Raw genomic sequence first — 21,853 nt, 5'->3', positions numbered from 1 at the left:
GTTTAAAACAGATATAATTAATTGCTCTTATGGATCATGTATCAATTAAAGAATATATTTAATATATTTTAATATTTATGTTATTTTAATATGAAAACTCTGTAATATTTTTTTTTTACCCATACGATTAGTATTGCTATTTACAATTTTGAACATATTTACCTCCGCTTATTTTATATAATTAGGCAGCGTACAAATTATGAGGTAAAAGACATTTTACTGAAAACTTCTTGCTCTGTCCTTCGGTGAACCACACAAGTCAATCTTCTAGAGAAGAAGCATGATTCTCAATTAATTTGATGTAATCTTAAATTGAAATATGGATAAACTACGTATTTAGAGATACCCAAACTTATGTGAAAACGAAAAAGGCAAAGATACTTCATTTTAGTAAAGACTTAACACGGATAGCATGAAAGAATTTAGGGGTTGATATCGCCCTCTTAGACAAAATTTAAAATTTCTTAAAACACTTCAAGAAAATTATGAGGAAACTGCGTGAATTTAAGGTCTTTCAATTGGAGAATTTTACGGAATAGTTAATTCATGTGTAGGAGTAAATTAAACGGAATATCTAGTCAGAACTTCGGCTTTTACTTAGGCAATATTCACACAATATACTCCTAGTACCTACATTGCTTTAATTACGATATGCGGTGAGTTAACTGGCCTCAAAAAAATATCTGTCAGACGATTACTATCGATTTTTTGCATCGAAAGAATATTGGTTTAGCGTCTTGGTTATTAGGGCCTTTCTTATTTGGCAAACGTCCGACGACACAGTTGAACGAATGGATATGCTCCCTTGATTTTTGTTTGTCTTTGGTATTGACATTGTACGAATAGACCCTTAATATTCCTCACCCTATTTCACATTCAATTATAGAAAACTTCAAAAACATTCCAATTTAAGTATACAAGAATTTTGAGAAAAAAAAAAGACTTACGAATAAATTACGAATAAAATTCTTGCAGTAAGAGACCGTGGTGTGATTTTAGAACATTGGCCAGCGAGGGCAGCGTACATGAAATTCGTGCTAATAGCTCTGTGGAACCTGTTAAGTAATTTCTTGGAGTCATGCAATGTAAGATACTTCACAGTGGTAACTCCAAAATTAGAAAGCATTGTCGCTATTTTAAAAGCTATTTCGAAACTTAAAGAAAACCAATTAAGAGAGCCCACAGTTACAAATTGCCAAAGTTTTGGAAAAACGAGCATAGTCGGAAAAAGTAAGAATAAATATTTTGGATATTGTTTCGTAATTAATAGAACTAATTGAATTAATATTTAGTACTTTTTTCTCAACATTAAAAACCTCAGCTAGAGTACACGATTCCAAAAATGTTCTTATTTGGAGTGTAGATCTTGAATAATCCTAAAGTTTTTGTAACATCTGAAGTTCTAAAGATATTTCTAAAGCGTTTACAGATCTAAAGCACCATTCTGAAGAATTTCACGCTGAAAGGAGCCTTTCAGAGGAGGTTTTCCCTCCCACATGTCGACAAATTTCTAAAATTCAAAACTTCTTTCGCAAAAGAGACCCTTTTGATTTTGGGAATTTTCAACAAAAAAAAAAGAAGAAATTTACAAACAAGCCCTTCTTAATTATTGGACGGGAAGTTTCGCAGGTTTTGAAACTTGTACTATTGAAAACGTTTTTTCGAATAAAACGAAAGTAATGCTTTCAGATGGGCTGTATTGTCCAACTACTAATTAGGTGTCTCGACGGGTAAGACTAGCGAAAATACTTAACTTAAAATTTCTTGTATTAAACATTATTACGTGACCGCAAATTGTTAAACTTAGGTTGGAAGATTTGCGAGGAATCGGTCAAATAAAACAACTCGTCTTTTTGCCAACGTTTCGACAAATATATTGTTCAACCAACCCGCATAGCCACGCCCTGAAGAGGACAATATCTTTGTCGAAACGTTGGCAAAAAGACGAGTTGTTTTATTTGACCGATTCCTCGCAAATCTTCCATCCTAAGATTAAATAAAATCCAAGGCCTAGACCGGTAATCGAACCCAGAACCACAATACATCTGAGTTTTTCGGTCAGTATAAAATATTTACTTGGTAAACTGTAATCAGCAAATTTTCTGAGGTTTTAGAACTCGCCACTGTGTTTCCTTTCTTTTCTCCAGAACCATTGTGACATGTCGAAGAAGCTGTTACGGAAGATATTCTTTTCTTTGTTTAATCTTTTATTTTAGGACAAAAGTGCTGCTGAGACTGCAAAATTGAAAAATAATAACAATAATAGCGTACTGGACTCCCACGTAGAGGACCCGGATTCGAATCCAGCTGCTGACCCTTAGATTTTCTCTTCCTAGGAGCTTCTTACAGCTCACTGTCCGGTGATGGACAGTGTTGCCTGTAACGAGAGAACACTGTCCGGAGGCCGGCAGTGCACTGAAAAAAGTTCCGGGCGACAATAACCTCAGATGTTGAAGCGCCTTAAAACAAAACAAAAAAAATATAATAATAATACTGTTTCGGGCACCGAAGGGTTAGTGAAAACACTAAGCAACGGTGTTTCAGATGTCTCGGCTTGGAGATATAGATCTCGAGAAAATAGCCCAGAACGGTAATCGCGGAACTAATGCATCACAACAGTTTGAGGGGTCGTGGAAAAACTAATGTTGGCCATTCTAGCGGTTAGTTTGAAGCGCATTGGAAAGGTGAAGAAAAAAAAACTCGAAACGAGGGTGCCTCATGATTTGAGGCAAAAAGTAGGCAAAAAGTTGTCACGTTTGGAAATTCGTTCTTCACAGATTTTTTTCGAAACATTTACGATCAAAATTATTGGACAGAATCGTAACTTGTGATGAAAAGTCACAAAACTAACATGGTTGCGGTATTGTGGCCAACGGCTGAATGTCATGCAGTATGCATTTTTAAAAACCGGAACAATCATCATTGCAGAGCGCTACTGCAGTTCTGTTAGCATGATTTTGACGCTCACCTACATGTTTCACAACTAACTCTCCAAAAATGGAATGAATTTGAAGATCAAAGTTTTGTCTCACCTTGGATCCTTTCAGATGCCAACGGAATACCTACTCAAACAACTTTCTTGCCATAGAATGTTTTTGTTATAATCTATCTACAATGTTAAAATCAAAATGCGGACAATTTGAATTGTAAAAAGTGATATAACGAACAGATTAATGTTAACAAATTAACAATTAGATATAAAAGTAAATATTGTGAGATAGAGGTGAAGGACATGAACAGCAGTGGCCGGGCCTAGTGCGCACATTTCGGCAGTCTGAGAGGTTGTTAACCCGGCAACCAACTCTACACCTACACTGCCAGCCACACCACACACACTGATATTTACGTATCTGTGTAAACATATAGTCGCGCTTCATGTTTTCTCATAAATTCTATTCATTTGTATTAGTAAACTGCTATGACTAAATGAAATTTAATAGTTCACCAAATATACACTAGGGAGCTCTAGTTTCTCTTATTTTTAATTTAATTTTCTAACCTTTCTTATCCTGAGACTACGCTTCTTATACCGACGATCACTGTCATCTTATTAGCTAACCAAGAGCCATTAATAGCACATAGAAACCTGCAGACACTCCTCTTCTTCATAGGAAAATTGGTTCAAAAAAAAGGGCTACAGAACTGAACGAGAGAAAATCTCAATTCATCATCTTCACACTTCGACGCATCACTCAATGGCCTGGGCATAGATGTACGAGGTGTGGCTATTAAATAACGAGTCTGATGCTGCTACAGAAAAACTATGCATGCGCCAAATCCTAACAACCGACAGCTGTGCAGCGTAAAGCCTTCTCTTTCGATTGCAGCGTCTCACGTGTTTGTAGAGAAATCTGTCTGACCGGAACCGTCGTTTGTGTAAGAGATGTTAGTTTCGTTTTGCCGAAAACATGATACTACACATGTAGTAGAGCAACGAATTGTCGTTAAATTTTACATGAAACTAGGTAAAACCGCTATTGAAACTTATCTTTTATTATAAGAAGTTTATGGCGATAAATGTTAATCACGTGCGCAAGTTTTTGAGTGGTTCAAGCGTTTCCAAGATGGCCGAGAAGACGTCGGAGATAATGACCGACCAGGTCGCCCTTCCACTTCCAAAACGGATGAAAAAATAGATTATAATTAATCAACATTACTACCGTGAGGTGCTTGCTCAACTCCGTGAAAGAATAAGGAAAAAACGACCCGAATTGTGGAAGAACAAGTCATGGGTTCTCCATCAAGACAACGCGCCGGCTCACACTTCATTGCCTGTCAAGACGTTTCTAGCCAAGTACAACATCCCAGTTTTAGGCCATCCGCCTTATTCGCCTAACCTAACCCCATGTGACTTTTATCTGTTCCCCAAAGTCAAATCTGCATTAAAAGGAACACGATTTCAGTCCTTTGAAGGTGTGAAAGAAAAAGCGGCACGCGTCATGCAGGAGCTCACAGGAAAAGACTTCCAGCACTGTTTCGAACAATGGTAAATTCGCATGGAGCGTTGTAGGGATAGGGGAGGGGTGTATATTGAAGGTGATAATAACTAAATATGTATAAATTTAAAATAAAATGTTTTACAGCAATTTTCTTGTTATTTAATAGCCATACCTCGTAGACAAGAGTCTAGAGCATTGATGTGCGTTCGTCAGTTAGAAGATAGAGTTGTCTAAAAGTTTGTGTAAGCTTATTTTAATTTCAGTGTGCAGTGTGAGGTCAGTGTCGAGTTTAACAGTAACTAACAATTATTACTACCATTACCTTTAGAATTGAAGAGCAGGCAAATTAAGCTTTTCGGCAACCAACCATTTTGTAGAATCGGTTTTCTAGTTTTTTTGAGTTTTTCTAAGTTTTTTCTTTAAACTTTGTATACTTATTGCACGCAAATAGATTTGAAAAAGTTGTATTTCAACCCTATTTCCGCACTGAAGTAGAAACCTTCCACAAGGTTTCAAACATCACTAAAAAAAAAAAAAAAAAATTGGAATCCTTAAAAATATTTAGAATAATTTAGTCAATTAGAAAATAGGTTCAGTCTTTTTATTAGTTAACAAAAACTAAATTATTTTTTAGTCTTTTGACGACTCAACAAAAATATTCAGTGCAAAAGTTCAATCTTCCTAGCATTCCATCAGTTACATTGGAATGCAAACAGAAGCTTAGTCAGTCAATAAATTCAATACTACGAGTTTTAAAATATAATTAATTCACTTTGAAATCAGTTCAAATTGAGATTTAACCCAATAAACAAAATTTATTGACTTCTATGTTGCTGAAATGACGGAAATGCAATCTATATATAAATAAAATTGTAAATGTTCGTTTGTTAAAAATCTTAAATCTTGGAAAGTTCTTCACTGATTGCTTTGAATTTTCGTCTCAACGTTGCATTCGAATATACGCGTCGTGTTTTACTTATTATAACAGTTTTTTTTTTAGAAAAAACGCCATCTAAAAGCTACACACGCTATACTAAATATTTTACGATTCAACTTCAATGTTGCGTTTTACTTGATCCACTTATCATTTCCAAATTTCCTATTTTACCATTCTATTTCAATGCTTCCGATATCATTATTAAATTGAATGCTCATAGATTTCAATGTGAATTCATCGGCTTCAAAGTTGACTGCTCTCTTCAAAATGACGCGTTTACGAAAACACTGTTGTATTCGGAAGTGCCTACGTATTAAACATGGAATGAGAGTAGCATATTTTACAACCTGGCATATTTTAAGAAACTACGATAGGCAGACTGTACACCGTGCATTCCAATCAAGATGAATGCTTCATTCTTTGCATGATGTTGGAAATTGTGCCCGGTCCAACGTCTTCCAGCAATTGAGAATTGTCAACGGCGTTATACGAGGGTCGTTTGAAAAGTCCGGGCAAAAATAAAAACTACTTAATTTTTTGGGGTAAACCTTTTTTTATTTTTCAACATAGGCTTATACACTTCGCCCAACGCTGCTCTAGTTTGTTGATCCCTTCCGAATAATAGGATTTGTCCAGGTCTGAAAAATAGCCATTCGTTTCTGCAATCACCTCCTCGTTTGAATAAAATCTTTTTCCCGCCAGCCATTTCTTCATATTGGGGAACAAATAGTAGTCCGAGGGAGCCAAGTCTGGAGAATAGGGGGATGTGAAACGAGTTGGAACCCTATTTCCATTAATTTTGCGACCACAACTGCTGAGGTGTGAGCTGGTGCGTTGTCGTGATGGAAAAGGACTTTTTTGTGGGCCAATCGTGGGCGTTTTTCTTGCAGCTCGGTTTTCAAACGGTCCAATAACGATGAATAATATGCACCTGTAATAGTTTTACCCTTTTCCAGATAGCCGATGAGGATTATTCCTTGCGAATCCCAAAAGACAGTTGCCATAATCTTTCCGGCCGAAGGAACGGTCTTCGCCTTTTTTGGCGCAGATTCCCCCTTGGTAACCCATTGTTTAGATTGTTCTTTGGTCTCAGGAGTGTAGTGATGTATCCATGTTTCATCCACAGTGACGAAACGACGCTTAAAGTCCTGCGGATTCTTCTGGAACAGCTGCAAACCGTCCTTGCAACACTTCACACGATTTCGTTTTTGGTCAAGCGTGAGCAATCGCGGCACCCATCTTGCGGATAGCTTTGTCATGTCCAAATGTTGATGCAAAATATTATGTACCCGTTCATTCGAGATGCCCACAGCACTAGCAATCTCACGCACCTTCACTCTTCTGTCTTCCATCACCATATCATGGATTTTATCAATGATTTCTGGAGTAGTAACCTCAACAGGGCGTCCAGAACGTTCAGCGTCACTTGTGCCCATATGGCCACTCCGAAAATTTTGAAACCACTTATAAACTGTTCTAATCGAAGGTGCAGAGTCACCATAATGTTTATCAAGCTTCTCTTTAGTCTCCTGAGGCGTTTTGCCTTTCATAAAGTAGTGTTTAATCAACACACGAAATTCTTTTTCGTCCATTTTTTGAAAATCACTCGACTTCCTCGATTCAAACGAATGCCAAACACAAAGAAATAGACCGATGTGGCTGAAACTTGGTGTGTGTTCTTCCAAGAGATGCTACTAACTAAACATAACCTCGATACGCGCCAGTAGTGCTATCTCTCTGACTTTGCACTGACTTTTCAAACGACCCTCGTACATACCACTTTCCGCAGATCATGTCGAACGCTGAATTTATTGGAGAACGGCCGTCATTGGGATGTATGCGTTAATGATGCGTGCAACACCTCACATCCAGATGAAATTCGTGCGTTGTTTGCAATCATATTGACCGCCTGCTCTCCTTCATCTCCAACAGAATTATGGGAGAAATATAGATCGCACAGGGCTGAAGATATTTTCCGTAGAATAGGGAAGGAAAATTAGAATATGAAAATGGATTTCACAGCAGAAATCTACAATGGAGCGTTGATAAAGATTGAAGATTTGTGCATAGAAATCGCGAACAAAGTTCTCATTCAGTTGGGATTGCCATCACCGAATCGATCTGCTGTTCCTTCGCTGCGGAATGAGCCACAGCAACGCGTGGCAGGATTACAGTTAATCATTGATAAATATATAAACAGGAGACATTTTTTAAATTAATTTATGCAATTTTAAATTAAATACGATACAATAAGGTCCTTAATCCTAAGGTATTTTTCAAGGTTTTAGTTGTAACGACTTCAAATTATTATTTAAATCTTCAGTTTTCGAAACTAGAAAATGTGATCAACAGATTACGTTCTCTTGTTAATAGAAGGAGAGGACGGACTAAGCCTGGCACAGCCAGAACAGGACTTCATGGTCCGCGTGAGTACAATTTATTCGATAAGGGAAGGTGCCACTTCTACGGCACAACTAGTAAAGTACATACAGCTATGTGTATTCAAGCGCTACCATACCAAATTATATGTTCCAACATTGACATCCATAAGAGATCAATTTTCCAGTGGATAACGGCCAACTTGAAAGTGTTCTAAGATAAAAAGAGCCTGTGACAATAGAACATTCCGTCAAAAAAGCAAACATTGAATGATAATTACGCCAAACTGAAAGCCCAAGCTGTGGCTTGCTGCGGTTGGTTCATTCTACTTATTTTTGAGATGTTTTGATCACGCACTAGTTGGAGAAAGAGAAGCGAATTGCGCATATTAGTTCTTCTTCTCAAGTTGTGTTCTTGGTGAAAATGCAAATTATAAATTATAAAGAACAATAATCAAAAAGCGTAGCTGAAAGTAACAAAGTTTTCAAGACGTATTATTCTTTGTAAATTCAGCAATTACCTATTTCTAATAGGCGGAGACTCAAGGAGATTTTCCTAAAGTCATATTTATAACATTTTTTTTTATAATTAATTTCTGTCTAATTTTTTTTAGTTTAAAGACCATAAATCTGCGGTCATTAGCGCCCGGAGCCTTCTCAGTGCACTGCCGGCCTCTAAATAGAGTTTTGTTCACCGTGCAGTGAGCTGCAAAGGCTTCTAGGAAGAAAAAAAAAAATAATTACTTTTTATAGAGGTTAAATTTTAAGAAATACTCCAAGGTAAACATGAGATCATCAATACTCTGTTCGTCTTTTAACTTAGAATTAAAAAAAAAAAAACAGTTTACTAATCTGTACGCTTTATTTCGGGAGATTGTAGTTATCGCTGCTACGTAAGCACTAAGGATAGAGACCGCAAAGGACAAAGCGTGCTTTCTAAGGCTCACCTCATTCTCTCTACATATCTTTCGTAAGAGCCCAAAGTTTTGCCCCATTCAGCAGAAATGGTTACTTCCAAATCTAACGCCAAAAGCAGCATTTGTGCACTGCCGTTTTTAAAATAATTACACAAAACCTCCAGTCTTTTGTAAAAAAAATTAATCGCATAGATATTCTGAGACAAGCGTGAACTGATTGGTCGCTATTAAGCCATATTGGGTACTTTAACTGGTAAGGCGCCACGATAGCTGAGAGTTAGAGGCGAGGCCTGAAAAGTTAAGTTGCATTTTATTATTATATTTTATTATACTACTGGGTTCTATTCCTGGTTACAGGCCTTGGATATTATGCGATGGTTAATATGAGAAATTTATAGTAAAGTATGTTTGCTAGTTGCCTCCGTCCTCGACATGTAAAGTTAGACGTAAAGCTCGCATGAAAAAATAAGCTGACTTTCTTTCTATTGGACAATAGATATTTATTTATAAATATTATATAGTGGCGTATGTTCTATATTCTGATATCTCTCTATACCTTACGATCGCGACACTTTTTTTTTAAAAAAAATTGTCTATTAGGCACTTGCAGTGGAGAAGATTGCGCCACCAGGTCAACAAGAAGTGGCGTTGCAATATATTATGTAAAAATAGATAACATTTAGCACAAATAAAAAAGCTCATATAAAACTTGAAATATCCTTAATTTTAGAAAAAGTTTTAATAAGAGACATTTCGTTTCAATATTTTCAAAAAAAATAGTTAATTATTTAACAAGTGTGGAAAGTAAAACTTTTCCTCACGCGAGGCAGGGTTTGCACGCACGAGCGAGCGAAGCGATGCGAGTGCAAGTGCAAATTGCAGAGTGTGAGGAAAATACTTTACACTAGAGTTAAATATTATATTTTTTCTGCAACCATTTATTAACTAATAAAATTAAAAATTTCATTTTTACAGTCTACAAAAAGTAATTTATTTATTATAAACATTTATTGTTATATTACAATTATTTACATTACTTACGTATTTACATTACTTATTACATTTTCTGCTGTTTCTTTTATTGATGGAGGAGTGTTTTCTAAACAGGCATCACTAGAATCCATTTTAAATTTCTATAAGGTAACACTATAACCTTTTTAACTGTTATAATTAAAAATATCTAATTATTTATTAAAGTGTTATTTTTATTTCTATATTCCTTTCAATTTTTATTTTATTTTTTAATATTCGTTTTTTAATTATTTAAATAAAATAAATTTAAATAAGCTTATTAGAGTTTTACAGAAAATATTTATGTTAATAACAAAACTTCTTATATCAAGGAAGCACAATAAAGTTTTTCCACTCACTTGTGCGGAAAGTGACACTAATGGGAATTTCCCCCCACTAGTGTGGGAAGTTGGGCATTACACAGCTGATTTTAATTAAGTAATGAGAACTTCCCTACATGGTTGCAGAAAAAGGAAATTTTTGGGTTCGGAGAAAAGAGGCACCCACTATTAAATGCAAATTCCATTATTTCGCTAATTTGAGAGGTAGATAATCATTTCAATTTGGGGTCATTGAGAAATTCTCACCTAATCGTACCAAAATATTACAAGACAGAGGAAAAAATCCAAAAATTTTAAAAAATTCTATCGTTACCTAATTTAGTCAGATATTCGAATAAAGTCTTTTTTTTACAGTTTAAATAAAAAGTAAGGGCAGAGTTACAGTAATTTCCTCTGAACAGAACACTCATGAAAGACAAATTTGCCTATAGATATCGCTTCCGTTTAATTCAAAATTACATTTTAAAGAACTTAACTGGCTTTTAAGATTTAGAGTAGCAACTGCTAAGGCTGAATATTTTCCCTTCATTAGCGGAGTAAGGCCCTGCAGTGGTGAAAGGAAATCTTCATCATTTCCTCTCCGAATACCCGACCTTAAGAGTACTTTGAGGATAGCTCTGGTAACACTGGCAATTGTGACACACGCGGTCCACCTTGGATTATTATCCGTTTTATAGTTTAAAGTTACAGTTTTAGGTAAGAATGGCTGGAATTTAAGACGTCAAATTATTAACGGTGAGCCTAAAACTCTATTTTACTTTTTATTTTTTACATTCATCAAATTTACTCGATAAATTCTATTCTAAAATCGTTTAAACGTGGAGTTTTCCGCTTCATGATTGATACCTAAATGTAAAGCTTAACACTATTATCATTTACGCTAAGAATTCAAGTATCTATTTTATTTATTTTTTCAATTCATTGTAAAATTACTTGTAACTTTAAATTAACAGGAAATCTCCAAATTCCTTCAAGAGCCTCAACCTAAGGCTGGAAACATAGTGGAGCGGCGCGCAAAGCGGCGATGATAGCGAAGAGCAAAGCGGCAAAAACAAAAACTAGAAATAGATAGAGTTGCTCTATCTTCGCTTTGCTCGCCACTATGCGCGGTCCCATATGTTAACTTGTGTTTGATTTCGCCGCTTCGCTCTTCGCTATCATCGCCGCTTTGCTCGCCGCTCCACTATGTTTCCAGCCTAATAGAGAGCTGGTGCACCCATTGGTGCATAGAAAATTAACGAAAGCAAATGCGTACACGTAACTTTCACGCTCAGGCGTCAAACGTGCTCCAATGTTTTCATCCTCAACAATCCTATCCCTTCCTCGAACGTAGAACGCTATCTGGGTTTCTACTTGGACAGTAGACTCACGTGGAACCCACACACGAGACTCAAAAGACAACAACTAAACAAAAGGTATGGGCAACTAAGACGCATGATGTAAACTAAGCATACTCAACAACCTAACCTTCTTAAACCCATCTGGACTTACGGATCAGAGCTGTGTGGGCTCAACTAAACCCTCCAATATCTCCAGCATCTAATCAAAAGTCCTCCACCTTACTGTTGGTGCCCTCATAAAGATCTAAACATCCTCCTTGTCACCGAATCTATCCAATCACGATTCCTCAATTTCCACAGACGCCCATCCTGCCTGAGGTTATTGGCGCCCGAAGCTTTTTTTCAGTGCACTGCCGGCCTCCAGACAGTGTTCTCTTGTCATAGACAACACTGTTGTCCATCACCGGACAAGAAGCTCCTAGGAAGAGAAACATCTAAGGGTCAGCAACTGGATTCGAACCCGGGATCTCCGAGTGGTAATCCAATACGCTAACTGCTTAGCTAATCCCTCCAATCTAATAATCTACCAAGACATCTAAAAGGACGTTGGCCTTTTGATCTCCTATCCTAGACAATTCCTATCGCCGAAATTTGGCTCATTTCTATCTTCCTGTTTGATTGTTTACCCTCTATCTGCACTACCTGATGTATATTTACTTTGTACAGGTAGCAATACAAATAAAAAATAAAAAGTTATATATATATATAAAATGCATACTATATAATAAAATCAATAATCTTAATAAATATATACATCACTACACTTGAAACAGTAACTTGTATTTCATTTATTTGCTAACTTATTTACCTCCGCAGTACTTTATTTATTTTTAAGCTGTTTATAAAATAGTTTAAAACATTTCAAATATTCTTTCAAAATCGAGTTTTGGCCGGAAATATCCGAGGACCCGGAAATATGGTTTTTAGAAAAAGGCCAGTGAGTATTGTTTGTTTAAAAAATGTCTCAATAATGAAAAAGCGAAGCTAAAATTGTTTATTTTCATTTGGTACTGCCAAGGAATACGACAGTCAATTTCGCGCATACATCATTTTTAAATATGAAAAATATAGCAAAACGATTTAGCCCAACTGTCCAAACATCCCGGGAAACAGTTCATTTCTTTCACTTTAGGATAAGTGCGGCAGTGTTCTAATTATTATCGTTTAAAATTTATAAACGTACTGGACCAACTTTTCATTTTACATGATTCTTTGAAAAAATGATTCTGTTCAATTATAATTATTTTTATTTAAGAAATTTGGAAGCCAATTTGAAAATGAGGCCTCGAGCGCACGCTTGTTGGCACCTCCTCAAAATCCGGGAGTGCCAGTGGAGACTTTTAATTCCATGTTCTATCCAGCTCTATTTTTTTTTAAATCCTAACCAACATCTATTATTGCGCATATTTGTTCCCTAGCATCAAAGTTAGCCCACGTTTCGACTGAACTACGATATAATCGAAGCTTTAAGGATCATAGTAGTAGCTGAACTATCACATAAAGTTTGGGAGATGGCGAAGGCATTGATATCGGGGCACTCTGCTGTTTCGGTTGGCTTAGGCGCGTCAACATCCAAAGTAATTGAGGCCTTAACTTGTGGTGAAATGAGCTACGATAATAGGAAACGTTCTAGACATTGGTTAGACCAGTCCCACAACAAAACTTCCCAAACTTCTAAAAAAAAAAAATCTGTATATTGACTGTCATCCACATACATTTTTGAATACTTCATATGATATATATAATATGAAATGAACCGGGAATTATGGCAACAGCCATTCATTTCAACTAATTTGCAGAAATCTTCACCAGTTTGAAAAAAAAAAAAAGTAGCAACTTCGTTAGTTGGTTCGTTATTTTAGTTACTATTTACGAGGGTCGTTTGAAAAGTCCGTGCAAAGTCAGAGAGATAGCACCACTGGCGCGTATCGAGGTTATGTTTAGTTAGTAGCATCTCTTGGAAGAACACACACCAAGTTTCAGCCACATCGGTCTATTTCTTTGTGTTTGGCATTCGTTTGAATCGAGGAAGTCGAGTGATTTTCAAAAAATGGACGAAAAAGAATTCCGTGTGTTGATTAAACACTACTTTATGAAAGGCAAAACGCCTCAGGAGACTAAAGAGAAGCTTGATAAACATTATGGTGACTCTGCACCTTCGATTAGAACAGTTTATAAGTGGTTTCAAAATTTTCGGAGTGGCCATATGGGCACAAGTGACGCTGAACGTTCTGGACGCCCTGTTGAGGTTACTACTCCAGAAATCATTGATAAAATCCATGATATGGTGATGGGTGACAGAAGAGTGAAGGTGCGTGAGATTGCTAGTGCTGTGGGCATTTCGAATGAACGGGTACATAATATTTTGCATCAACATTTGGACATGACAAAGCTATCCGCAAGATGGGTGCTGCGATTGCTCACGCTTGACCAAAAACGAAATCGTGTGAAGTGTTACAAGGACGGTTTGCAGCTGTTCCAGAAGAATCCGCAGAACTTTAAGCGTCGTTTCGTCACTGTGGATGAAACATGGATACATCACTACACTCCTGAGACCAAAGAACAATCTAAACAATGGGTTACCAAGGGGGAATCTGCGCCAAAAAAAGGCGAAGTCCGTTCCTTCGGCCGGAAAGATTATGGCGACTGTCTTTTGGGATTCGCAAGGAATAATCCTTATCGACTATCTGGAAAAGGGTAAAACTATTACAGGTGCATATTATTCATCGTTATTGGACCGTTTGAAAACCGAGCTGCAAGTAAAACGCCCACGATTGGCCCACAAAAAAGTCCTTTTCCATCACGACAACGCACCAGCTCACACCTCAGCAGTTGTGGTCGCAAAATTAATGGAAATAGGGTTCCAAATCGTTTCACATCCCCCCTATTCTCCAGACTTGGCTCCCTCGGACTACTATTTGTTCCCCAATATGAAGAAATGGCTGGCGGGAAAAAGATTTTATTCAAACGAGGAGGTGATTGCAGAAACGAATGGCTATTTTTCAGACTTGGACAAATCCTATTATTCGGAAGGGATCAACAAACTAGAGCAGCGTTGGACGAAGTGTATAAGCCTAAAAGGAGACTATGTTGAAAAATAAAAAAGGTTTACCCCCAAAAATTAAATAGTTTTTATTTTTGCACGGACTTTTCAAACGACCCTCGTATGTATCATTTTCATCTAATAAAAATTATTTTCATCTAAGTAACCTACAGAACAATATAAACTATTAAATTAAATTACTATGTCATTGTAAACACACAAAAAAACTTATCACACACAATCATAACTCCATAAAGAGCAAATATAAATAAATAATAACAATAAAAACAATTTATCCAAGATTTATTAATCACATTATTGTTATTGTTTAATACATAGGAGCTGAATTAAGAATTAAGCAACATTAAGAAACGAGGTATGACGGATAAAACCCAAAAATAAAGTGAGAAATTGATAGAAAGAACTAACAATCGTTTGCAATTTTAGAAGTTTACCTTAAATTCAGAAAAGGAACCAAATCTCCCAGTAAAATAGATCGTAGTTGTTTTTTTATTGAGGAACGAGTTATTTAGTTCCTAATTATGTGGGTAAATTTAATGATCATTTTACCAATCGAAAAACGGGTAATTTAAAAATAGCGAATGCTCCAATAAATAAAATCTCCATAATGAATTTCAACGTGATATCCGTAAATTTAATATAAAAACGTAAATAACAAGTTTAGATTAGAACAAAAATTTGAAACTGAATGTTTTGTTTATAGATCTTAGAGGAACCATAACATTAATAATGGAGCTTCTTCATTTCAATTACAAAAATGACAATTGAATGATAATGTAGAGTTTAGAGACAAGGATAAAAAACAGTAAAATGATAATTGCGTGTCAGTAATAAAAATCATTGTCATTTCTACTATGTTTACACGATTAAAGTTTTTTTTATTTAAACTATTTTTTAAATAAAAAAAATTCTGATAACTTATTATTAACATAAAGTGTTTGCAAAGTTTAGATTGAAGGCGTTCGTAGGTAAAGAGAGGTCGATAGCGGCTCTAGTGGCGGGCAATGACCCCTTCACAACATATAGGTCAGTAATAGAGATGCTTACAGTGTTTTAAAATATAATAATATATTTTATATTTAGAAATAAGTTTTATTAATTAATTTTCATAGTATTCAACCACAGAATTGTGTGTAACAACACTGCAAGTGAATAAATAATACAGGTGAGATTAGCGAAGGTGCCGGTAAAGGTTATACAAGGCTATCAGAGGAGGGGAAGCGACGTGTGTACGAACGCGCGGGGTGGGGTGGGGTGGGCTGTTGATGTTGAAGATAATGTTGACAGTGGGGTGATTAGATTAGATATTAGTATACAAAGACTTGCTTCAGGTGACGCGATCATAACCGGCCCGTAAACTTCACTTTGTTTACATGCCCGGTCATTCAATCTGAACTCCCTGGCAACGTCAGTCTCACTAGCTCATTTGAACATTCGAGCAAAATCTAATAAATAACTAACTAAAATACTCTACTTACATGTTGCCGGCGTCCTTATCCAAAGATCCAAATAAGAATAAACAGTTAAATAAAACAAAAAAGTCAAAAAACTGATATTTCACGACAAACAAAAATTTGAAAAACTAAAATATATGTACGGCACTTTGACGAAATGACAAAAACATCAATATTGTTTATCCCATTGTCGAAAACACTGGCATTACTCACTGGCACTATTTTCCTAAAAAATTTTTAACTTAATTGAAAAACTGCATACAAAATTTTACATTAATTAAAAAAAATATATATATATACAGAAACACGGATCACTGGTTGAGCCAAGTTGATAAGAGGTTGCAAATACCCAGGTAAATGTGTAGTGTACATCGAGTATGGAGTCAATGACCTCAGAGCCCGCTCTCTGGGCACACTGGGTGTGACGTCACTTTGGTAGATGGTAGTGGGGTGGCGCCGTTCTGCCCTCCCCACACTTCCCCTCCAAACCACTCATACGCACTTAAACATCACGTTCGGATGTTCGCACAAGTGCGCGAATGGGCGCGCTTCTATCTCCAAGATATCTCCCAGCTGCATACCTCCTCAGTAAACACCTTATTATTCTTATTTTTTCCATTCAGCTAATCACAACACACTTTCTGTATACATATTTGGAAAGACCAAGATTATGCTCTATTCATTCATGATGTACTTCGTCATACTGTATTCGCCCTTTAAAGGAGCGAATGCCCTTTATGCATTTCTTTCTAAAATGGAGGATAATTAAAACTGAACCTAGAATTATTGGACTTGTCTTTCTTTTCACTAGCTCTCACAGCATTTTTTCTAAACTAAAATCTGGTCCAGGTTTGTGGTTTAATAACCAGATTTTCAAATCCAAAGATTTATAGGGTAGTCTACATCTTTTTTGGTGCTTGATTCATTAATCCAAGGGGAAAAAGATGATTGCCGATTTAAGTAATAATCTATTTAGAAGTCAACAACTTCAGCATTGTAGAAAAGGGAAATTTGTAGAGTTTTCTCACTATTTCCCTTCTTTTTTCTCTTTTTCCGTGGGTTCCTTGTTGTACACCAGCGTGACACCCAAGTATCCTTTTTTAATTTGGATTTCTTTCTTATTGCAATGTCAGTTCTGGGATTTCTTTTATCGATCCGCCGCCACTGTAGCAAAGTCTTGTGCAAGATGATTTAATGCTACATTTTTTTGATGTAAAGCATAATGGTCTGGATCTACTAAGTTTGATTTTCAAGTTTAAGGTATATGTTTCCTTAATGCAGGAATAAACTATTTAGAATCGTTAGCAATATTATGGAGTTTATTTTCTATTTTCTCACCAGTAGATGCTATACAGAGAAACCTTTCCCATATTAGACTGGACCCATAAAAACCTCAAAAACATTTAGCGATATTTAGAAGCTGATTAGTTGCTGTAGTCTGGATTTAGTTGCTCAAGACGTAGAACAGGAAATCCCTTTTAAATTGTGTGTAACCAGTTTAATATCAAGTTAACCAATCGGAAAAAGATAAATGAATGGTTCTACCAGCAAATCTAAGTTACGATTTGTTGTTCTAGAATTACAAAAAAGTTTTCAAGATGAAACTTTTTTGAATTAAAAAACCACATTTTATACACAACCGCCAGTTAATTACTATTAAAATAGTTTGATATCAAATAAATATTTTCCATAATATAAAGGTAGTAGAGGTTGCTTTCTGAAAATATGAAAATACACAACTAAAACGTCGCTTTATTCTCTCAGCCATTGGTAAAATAAATTAGCTACTTGCATATATCATATACTAAATCGTTTCAAGAAACACATACCATCAACAAGTACTGGTATCCCCCGTAGGGGGAAGTGGACTAGCCACTTCTTCAGGGAGCTTGGCGTCCCTGCGGGTATCCCAGTCTAACAACACTTCAACACACACACTGACACTCCTTAACACTCACACACTACACTTAGGACCTGCAGAGGTAGTTGCTGTGTGCAGCTACTTGGGTTTAGCGAACCCACAGGTAAACTCGAGCTCCCCACCACACACCTCACTCACACCTTAACACTCACACTATACAGACGACTACACACACTGCACGAACAAGGACACGCACTCGTCGAGAGTCAGAGTATAAATATCTCTCCCTCGCGTGCCGTGGCGAGGCTTTGGGGCTAGGGTGGAAAAGAGGATCCTGGGCATTGAGGGAGACGTTGACCTGCGGGCTTCTTATCCCAACACATGTCTTTGGCCTCGGCTTCACCCGAGAGCTCCACCTGGAGGATACCCCTACTTCAGGAAATCGGCTAGGGAACCCTGTCTCAGACAGGTTCCTAGGGGTAGGAAGGGGGTCACGGGGGCACGGGTCGGTACCTGGTACCGGAACGTTGTCTTCCGTGGCACCTGACTATATCAAGGTTTGATGGTCCACCCGGACAGTAACCGGGTCCATTTGAGCGTCCGTGGAGGCGGGCCCACGAACCTTGATGAATCCCTTTTGATTACTATGGCTAATCAAATCAACCCCCTAGGGCTCAGCCCACCCATTTTCCCTATCCAAACCTCCAATCCCACTCCCTCCCCACATAACCCTCTCCCTTTACCTATCCTAATTCCGAACCCACAACCTCCTATTATTTCCCTCACTCCCCAACCTACTAAACCCCAAACGACCGTTCAAACTAGGCAACGACATGGCGAGGACATGGACATTTCTACAGGACCTACGACATCAGGTTTGCAGTTCACTCTGCAACCATTTGGCCCCTCTTCCCCGCCAAGGAAGAAAGCCAAGGGCGGCAACAAGCAGGAAAACAAGAGTCAGGTAAGTTATAAATTCATAGATCTCGAAGAGGACAACTGGGGAAGATTCTTCGTAGTTAAAAAGAAGGAGGGTACCTTTGTAAACGAGTGTTCGTTTAAGTTAAATAAATTTATAAAGAGTATTGTAGGCAAGACCAAAAGTGTAAAAAAACTCAGTGATGGCTCTATCTGTATAGAAGCTGAGAACCGTATACAAGCAGAAGCAATCTTAAAATTGCAAAAGTACATGGATGCTGAACTTGAAGCTGGTCCCCACAAACGGTTAAATAGTTCACAGGGCGTAATTACTTGCAGGGACTTTTTAAATAGCACAATAGAAGATATAAAAGAGGGTTTGGCAGATGAAGGAGTAGTAGAGGTGAGGAGGATTAAGAGAAGGCAAGATGGGTCCTTAGTGGACACCGCTTCTCTTGTTCTCACCTTCGATCGACCTAAACCGCCACAGTCAATAAATGCAGCATTCTATAAACTGAAGGTGCGCCCGTACATACCATCTCCAATGAGATGTTACAAGTGTCAAAGATTCGGGCACACCTCAATGCGTTGCAAAGCTCCAGAAGCGGTGTGCACATGCGGAAAGCCCATGCATGATGGTGAGTGCACACCCCCAATAAGCTGTGTAAACTGTGGTGGGGAACACTCTGCCAGATCCTCTGGGTGTCCCACATTAATAAAGGAAAAAGAAATCCAAAAAGTAAAGACACTGCAGCAGTTGCCCTACCATGAGGCGAGGGCAATAGTAGAAAGTAATGCTTATGCTTCAAGTGCAATATCCTTCGCAGAAAAGTTGAGGACACCCGTACCAGTGGCACACTTAACAAGCTCCGCCCAAATTCAAGGGCACTTAATAAAAGGCCCCTCCCCTGCCTTAAAGGGGACAATTGTAAAAGTGGGAGAAATCCCACCATTAACCACCTCCCCTGCTTTAAGGGGAGTAGTCCCAAAGGTGGGTTCCGCCCCACCATCAAAACTAAACTCCCCTCAGGGGGAGACAGTAGCCTCAGGGCTACTACCAACTGCTCCCACTACTAGTGGGGGCGCCATAAAGGTGGCGTTAAACCCACCTCAAAATGTAACCGCCTCCAAAGGGGAGTGGAAAGTGGTCAGTCCACCTAAACGCTCCCTGAGGCGGAAAGTAAAGACGATTCTGTCACCCCCCTACCCTACTAGGACTAGGGGGAGAAAATCATTAATGGAAGGACAAACGTCCTCCAAATCCAATGTTCGCTCCCCCAGGAAGCAGTGGCTTCTTATGGGGACGGACATTGAAGCATCAGAATCGGAGGGGGGAAATGCCTCTGACAATCCTCCCAGACGAAGAAAAAAGGGTTGGCCTAAAGGCAAGCCCAAGGATAAGTGTGCCACTGAGTAAATGTATTGTAGAGTTAAACCAAATCACAGCATCCATGTATTTTAGCAGCTATTTCCATACACTGAGTTTATTTTATAACATAATGAATAGTAGGTTACCTTTATTCAATATTTTAAATGCATTAGATATTAAAAAGATCCTGCCAGGTTTAATATTGGGAAAAAATCATGTTTGAGTCAATTATACAATGGAACATGCGGGGCTATACAAGTAATAAAGAAGGACTACGCCGAATGGTGGCGGAATATCGTCCTTTTGGGTTGTGCCTCCAGGAAACGAAGATACGCCCAGGTCATATCATTCACATACCTGGGTACAAAATATACATTCATGAGGTACAACCTGCCCCAGGTGGGAGGGCGCACGGTGGTGTAGTCGTCTGTGTACGGGATAATATCCCTAGCAGGCGTCTCAACCTACAAACTAATATACAAGCTGTTGCCGTGCGTCTAGCTACACCACTACAGATCACGTTAGCTAGCATATACCTGCCAGACATCTATTGGCGTAGAAGTGATCTGGAAAATCTGCTCTCGCAGCTCCCTGCGCCGGTGTTGTTGATGGGGGACTTCAACTGTCACAACACCTGGTGGGGGTCAGCTGGGACTGATGCTCGAGGCAGAGCTCTTGAGGAGATTATAGATAATAGCAACTTGATGCTCCTCAATAGTGGTGAAGCAACACGCTTCAATGCACACTCGGGAGGCTTTAGTGCGATTGACCTGAGTGTTGCAACTCCCACCATAGCAGTACGTCTAGAATGGACCACACTAGACCATTTGTATAATAGTGACCACTTCCCAATCCTAGTATCGAGCTCCATCTCCAGATCCGACTTTGTAACTCCACGGAGATACGACATCAACAAGGCGAATTGGCCTGCTTATGCCGCCAGAGTGGTAATACCACCCTCTACAGGAAATACCACTCTGGATAGCGAGCTGTTTGTCAAGGCCCTGGAGGAGGCATCTGGTGGTTCCATTCCGAGAGCTGGCGGGAGAGTCCCACGAACCCCCGTCCCATGGTGGACCCCAGAATGTAAAAGCGCCATAGCAGCTACAAAGCAGGCCTTAAATAGATTCAAGAGGTATCCGACGGATGAAAATCTAATAAACTTTAAAAGACTGAGAGCCAGAGAGAGGCGTATAATCAATGAATCAAAAAAGGCAAGTCTCACCTCCTACGTGTCGAAAATTTCCACGTCAACGACTTTGAAGGAGGTGTGGAGTAAAATAAAAACCCTCTCTGGCGGACGAAAAACCCCGTCGGTACCAATATTAAAAGTCAATGATGTCGTCGTTACCGAGCCGCGAGAGGTAGCCGAATCCTTGGCTGGTTACTTTGCTGAAGTTTCCAGCTCACAAAATTACTCGGCAGAATTCCTCCGGCGAAAAGGTAACGTGGAGCAACAGCCACTCGATTTTGAAACCGCTATCAGCGAAGCTTACAATGAACCGCTAACCATACATGAATTAGAAAATACTTTAAAGAAATGTAGAGATTCCGCTCCAGGTGTGGACGGAATCCCATATGCAATGATCCGAAATTTGAATGCAACTGCAAAAGAAGGCCTCCTCCGGTTATACAACACCATATGGGAGACCGGCCAATATCCTGATGGTTGGCGGGAAGCTATTGTCATACCGATCCCTAAAGAAGGAAAAGATCCCAGCGATCCCTCCAGTTACAGACCCATTTCATTGACTACTTGCTTGAGTAAGGTCCTCGAATCTATAATCAATTATAGATTAGTATATGTATTAGAAACTAGAGGGC

General features: G+C 38.2%; 1 protein-coding gene across 2 annotated transcripts in view; it reads right to left on the bottom strand.

The window, feature by feature from the left end:
* Positions 1–16,232, bottom strand: part of Hr4 (nuclear hormone receptor 4) — a 370,802-nt gene extending 354,570 nt beyond the window's left edge. Inside the window, exon 1 of one of the 2 annotated variants that reach the window (XM_074137740.1) lies at positions 15,906–16,232. The gene's annotated coding sequence lies outside the window, so the exon portion shown is untranslated. The remainder of the gene's footprint in view (positions 1–15,905) is intronic. The other variant, XM_074137713.1, reaches the window with a different exon arrangement.
* Between the last annotated feature and the right edge of the window lie 5,621 nt (positions 16,233–21,853).

The sequence above is a fragment of the Rhodnius prolixus genome, unplaced genomic scaffold (genome assembly GCF_049639745.1).
Source record: "Rhodnius prolixus isolate KJV_2025 unplaced genomic scaffold, Rpr scaffold_1, whole genome shotgun sequence".
Classification (NCBI taxonomy): domain Eukaryota; kingdom Metazoa; phylum Arthropoda; class Insecta; order Hemiptera; family Reduviidae; genus Rhodnius; species Rhodnius prolixus.
This window is presented reverse-complemented; position numbering and strand designations above follow the sequence as displayed.